Source organism: Phodopus roborovskii, unplaced genomic scaffold (genome assembly GCF_943737965.1).
Source record: "Phodopus roborovskii unplaced genomic scaffold, PHOROB, whole genome shotgun sequence".
NCBI classification, from domain to species: Eukaryota; Metazoa; Chordata; class Mammalia; order Rodentia; family Cricetidae; genus Phodopus; species Phodopus roborovskii.
The window spans coordinates 44,621,899-44,628,012 of NW_026126511.1; positions in this window are offsets into that span (position 1 = coordinate 44,621,899).

Consider the following 6,114-nt stretch of genomic DNA (forward strand, 5'->3'; position numbering starts at 1 on the left):
GGATTTGCTTTGTCATTCTCCATTTCAGTTTGTTGCCAGCTCTTGGCTTGTACTGGTCTTAGTGAAAATAGTTCCATTCCCTGAAAAAAAAGTGTGTCCAATTGTTTTAATTTTTCTCATTTTATCTGTTAAGCAGCTCTTTCATCTTTACAGCAGATCAACTTTTGTTGCATTTGAAATCCTTCAAAATGAAATTTTGCTCAAGACAAGAATATTGACCTTGGAACACAAGGGTTCTGATTAAATGGAAGGGTCATGTAGGGAGAAAGGCCAGGCACAGTATTGAGAGCCCTGGTGATTGAATAATTGTTTGTCTAGGAGAAAACTTTGTCATCTTGGGCTTCTATTGAATGCTCCATCTGCTACTCTCCTAGGTTGAAGTCTAGTTGGGTTACATTCTGCTCAATATGAATCATCAGTTTTTAATTGATTCTTTTCCTGACCTGGCAAAGTTATTTATAGCCATGAAGATATATTGGTTCATTGTCTGTTGGTATGACTAGGTAATTCATAACAAAGAGAAGTTTATTTTAATCATAATTGGGGAACTCCGGGAACAGTATGCCAGCACTCACTCAGATTTTGATAAGGACTTTCTTCCATGCTAGATGCAACACATGTGAGATAGAGAGCTTCTTTTCATATCTCTGCCTCATCTTATAAAGCTACTACCTACAACATGATGATCCCTATCCTCATAACCACCTTCAATTGCAATTACCTTTTGTAATAGTGAGCTTTCTGTGACTATAATGAAACTCTCAATTTGACTGACTCAGAAATAGATTGTCTACTTTGCTTGGGCCTGTGGTGAGGCAGCATACCATTCATGGTGGGAGAATATGGTGAAGTTTCTTACCTCATCAGCCAGGAAATAGAGAAGAAGGAAACAGGCCAGTTTCCACAGCTAACTTCAAGAGCATGATCTCAGTGACCTAAGGACCTGCTGCTACTCTTGCCACAGTTCCTCAGAAATGTCGTATCTCCATCATATCACTAACATATAACCTGGGGGGTTAAGTTTCCCAAGCATGAAATTTGAAAGACATTTCAAACTTTCAGATCCTTTCTTTTTCTTGGACCTCAAAATCCATGCCCTCTTCACATGCAAAACATTAATTCAGTCCCAGTAGTGCCAAAGTCTTAAATTTTTCCAGCATATCTCAAAAGTCCAAGCACAAAAAGTCTTGTCTGAATCAGTATTGGTGAACCTCAAAGCATGAGACAAATCTTCCTCAGCCATGAGTCTGAAAAACATGCAACTTATGGTTCTGGAATATCAGAACTGTTGTAGGATAGAGATTCTTACTCTTTATGGGAAAAATAGGGTTTCCCATTGGTGGTGTCCCCAGGCTGGCTTTGCATGCTCTGAGTAAACACCTCCCTGATAAGGATCTTGTGTAGCAGCTTCAGCCTGATGTCTTCCTTTGTCACTATCTTACAAACATGCTGTATGTGGCAGTTTTGCCCCTGTGATAAGTCTATCCTGGGCCCCAAGATAGCTAGAACATAATTTACTATTGAGGTGGACCCCTCCATCTTCCCACAGTTCTTGTATTATGTATGCTTGCAGATGTAATGATGTGTATAGGCTGCCACAGCTTGTAGTTTGTGGTCTGTGGAGTGCCAGGCAGAGTTGCACTGAGAACTGCTAGAGTTCCAGCTAGAACAGCTGTGACTAGACTATGAGGATGAGAACTTCAAGCCAAGCTTAGTGCTTGGTGGAAGCAGCCAGGCTTGGTGGCTGTGTGGATACCATGAGGGTTCTGGGTGACAGAACTGGGTATTACTGGGTGACACCATGGGCTTTAGGTGAGGCTGTTGATTTCCCCAGCATCTCTATAGGTTTATTTGAGTGTGTTCACAGCATGCATCATTAATTCGTGATTATCTTGAAATCATACAACATTACTTTTCTTATGGGTATTTTAGCAGGGTTTCTATTTATGGCTCCCCTGTCTTTTATACTGATACTGTCATATGCCAAACTGCTACATAGTATAAACCCTATAATTTATTATTATTTTAGGCTTTAGAAGAGCAAAAGATTTCCTGGAAGGATGGCACAACCTGTAATACTAGCATTTAAGAGAATGAATTCAAGTTGGAGGACAGATTGGGTTACATAGTGAATTCCTGGACACCCTGGCTTATAGGGTGTGACCCTGTCTCAAACAAGTAGACAAACAAACCTCAGTCAATTAGATTTTTAAAAATGATGATGATGATGATGATTATTATTATTATTATTACACCCCAACCACAGTGTCCCCTCCCTCATCTCCTCTGGTCCCCAACTTCACCTCTGCTCCACCATTCACTCCTCTCCATTTCTATTCATAAAGGACAGGCCTCACATAGATATGGACCAACCATAGCATGTCAAGCTGTAGTGAGACTCGGTACCTCCCCTCAACTGGCTTTTTAAAAAGAAAAATAAGAAATATGGTGTCTATATTTCTATACATATTCATCATTTCTACTGCTTTTTTAATTTTCTGCTGGCCTATTTGAAATTTTGATCTGATATGACTTCACTTTTGTCAGAAGGATTCTTGTAGTATGTGCTTTGTAGTGAGGAATTACAGAAGTCAAATGGATTATATTGTTTTCATGTTTGAAGTGTTTTCTGCCAAGATGTAGAATTCTAGGTTGACAATTCTTTCAATGCCAAAAAAGACAGAGTTCCATCAGCTTGTGGCCTCCATAGTTTCTGAGAAACTGGTTTTGGCAGCTCCCAATTGATGGGAGATGCCATTCTGTAAATATGTTTCTCTTATTGGTTAACTAATAAAGCATTGTTGGCCAATAGGTATTGCGGTAAATAAGGATCAGGATAAACAAATAGGCCGAATAGATGTTTATTCAGGGAGAAATAACTTACAACCTAGACAGATGAACACCAGGAAATTCAACCCGATCCTCTCCTGTCCGAGTCACGCCAGAAAGAGAGCGCCTTCCTGGCCCCCTCCGACCTTCTTCCACAGGTCACTTCCGCCCATGGCTCCACCCCCAATGGGCATGGTCAGTGCTACAGAAGGACTATCTCACTACAAATAGGAAAGTAAGATAGGTAGGACTAGGAGACAAGGAGGAGAGAGGGAGTAGTAAGGAGGAGTCACCATGTAGAGACTGGAGACAACAGAGGTCTGGGCCCTCTCTCTGGTAAGATGAGACCACGTGGAAATACTTAGATTAATAGAAATGAGTTAATCATTAAGAAAGAGCCAGCCAATAAAAAATGCTAGTAACAGGCTAACAGAATTATATCAAATACCGAGTCTCAGTGTGTTATTTGGGGCTGGCATGACGGTGGGCCAAAACCGGCAGGCTGAGAAACTACTCATAATATAATGGTGTCTGCAACATGGCTAATAAGAACTTCCACTTAAAACTTAGCAAAAGCTTAGAAAAGGGTTTTAGAAACCAAAGTACAGAAATAATTAAGGCTTCTTGGTAGCAGCATTTGCCTCGGTTGGACTCTGTTTTGCTAGAGACAAGCAGAGATTTGCAGGGCTCCTTTAAAAGGGAGGTTTCCTGACTCAGCTTAAGCAGCAAAAAACCACAAGGCTTTTAAAGAGCTCTAGTGACAACTGTATGGTGTGTACGAAAGCTGGCAATGGCAGTGACCACATCTCCAAGCCAGCAACATGCTGCTGGATGACAGCGTAGACCAAGGTGGTGAGCACAGCTCTCAGTTTTGGCGGTAAAAGTACCCGCAGCCATCTTGGTTAGAGCGCAGCTAATACAGCTGTGGCTTTCATTTTAACAATGTTGTTGTTTACCAGATAAAGACTCATGTCCAGAAATAGATAAAGATTTACAGTAAAGACAGATTCCGTTTAAGAAAAACCTCTAAAGGTTTACACTGTGTTTGAAAATATACGTAGGCTTGGGAGAGAAAAAGAATAAAATGGTTTTAAAAAGGCAGAGAGTAGCTGAGTGTGGTGGCACACACCTTTAATCCCAGCACTGGGGAGACAGAGGAAAGCAGATCTCTGTGATTTCAAAGTAAACCTGGTATACAGAGTTAATTACAGATAGAAGTTACACAGTAAAACTATGTCTCAAAAAATATGAACAAATAGAAGTAAAAGAAATAGAGTAATAAAAAAGCCACATAAAGATGGGAAGCACAGAGAAACTTTGGATACTTTACACTATTCTGTTGTCTTTATATTATTTGACTGCTGAGGAAATAGCAATAACTTTTAAAACAAATGCTGCTAGATTAATCCAATTTACATATTTTAAAAATGTGTTGACTCCAAAATTTTAAGTTTAAGGACAGGTTACTGGGGAAAAGGATTTTTATATTTGTTTCCACAGAAAATGAAAAGCTGTGGATTCCTTCCAGATTAACATGGTTTGATCAAGCAAGACCACTGAAACAGCGTCCCAGGTGATGCAATAATCAAAACAACTGGGACAAAGCAGCCTTACAGACTACAGCCAAGATTTCTGTGTTTTCTTATGATTCCCAGGACAGCGTCCCCTACCAGCATGAAGCAGTTGGAAAGAATGATGCCCAAATTCCCAAATATTGTTTATAAATGTTTGTTTTCATTTAAATGGGGGTTGGTTATAAATAGTTAATGACCACAATCAATTCTCTTTAAAGGTAAAAAGGGGATTATGATATAGATTTGAATACTTTGTTTTAAAATGGATGTTCATTTATTGATACAATTTAAGGTCAATTTTGTGATTTGTGTATTTCTCCTCTTGTTTAGGTATTGTGATTATATTGCTCATTTAAAAATGTAATGTATAATTTAGTACAGATTTTAGATAGTTACCTATAATAGTCAACACATAGCTAGGTGAGTTAGGTTTTTTAGATATGTAGAGATATATTTGAGATAAATAGGCACTCTTCAAACCTTTCAAAGACCTACAGAATATGGCATTTAAAATGGTTTAGGGTTTTTTCTTAACAGTGAGGCACAATTGCTCCTGGCAATACCACCTGCATCAGAAAGGAAGATGGACATTAAAGAAACAAGTTATGGAGTTTGCTTTCAATATGGCAAGATTAGCCACTTGGGCAAGATACTGCTCTTGTCTGGACTGTTTGACTTTATGCTGTATAAACTGGACATGCAGGACACTAGGAAAGTGATTGCAGATACATGATGGACATTGCTACAGGATTCCTGCCTCATGGATGAGTCTGTCAGAGTTCTGCAGGACACAGAGAAAAGTGACTGACAAACTTCCAATACAGGTGGACAGTTTAAAGTTTCCTGCTTTGCTGAGGAGTCTGCCAGACACACAATGGCCTATGGGCTGAAGATAGAACATTACAGAAGAACTTCAGGTGACTGACCAGGCAGTGAGATGTCTCTGTCATTTCTAGAGTTTATATATTATCCTTCTGTGGTCTTTGAAGGAGTTGAAGACAGATAGTTATGGTTATAGTTTTCCTTAGATAGGATTAAAGATAAGTTACATATAAGACTTTAGACTCACAAAGATAGGATAGATGATAGAATATTTTCTTTAAATCTTGCTAAATGTTAATGGACTAAATATTGATTCTTATTTGATAACTGTTTTGTTATATATTTTGCTATGTTAACATTAAAACTTTTCTTTATATTTTAGACAGAAAAGAGGAGATGATGGGAGATGTCATTTTGTATATATGTTTCTCATTCTGGTTAATGAATAAAGCACTGGTGGCCAATAGGAAAGGGAGATAGGTGGGACTAGGAGACAAGGAGGATTCCGGAAGTAGTAGGGAGGAGATCCAAGATGGAGGATGGAGAGAGCAGAACACCAGCCCCTCTTTCCAGTAAGATAAGACCATGTGGAAGTACTTAGATTAATAGAAATGGGTTAATAATTAAGACAGAGCTAGCCGATAAGAAACTAGTAACTGGTCAACAGCATTATATCAAATACAGAGTCTCTGTGTGTTATTGGGGGCTGGCATGGCTGTAGGGCCAGACCGGCAGGGAAAAATCTACTCATAACACCCAATATTTCTGACGTTCAACCTCTCCCCTCTGCTCACCCTCCCTTAAGAGTTTGCCTTGAGTTTTCCTTATAACTCCTCCCCTTTCCCCAATCCTCCCTCCCTCCATCCCTTCATTCCTCCTCTTTTTTCCT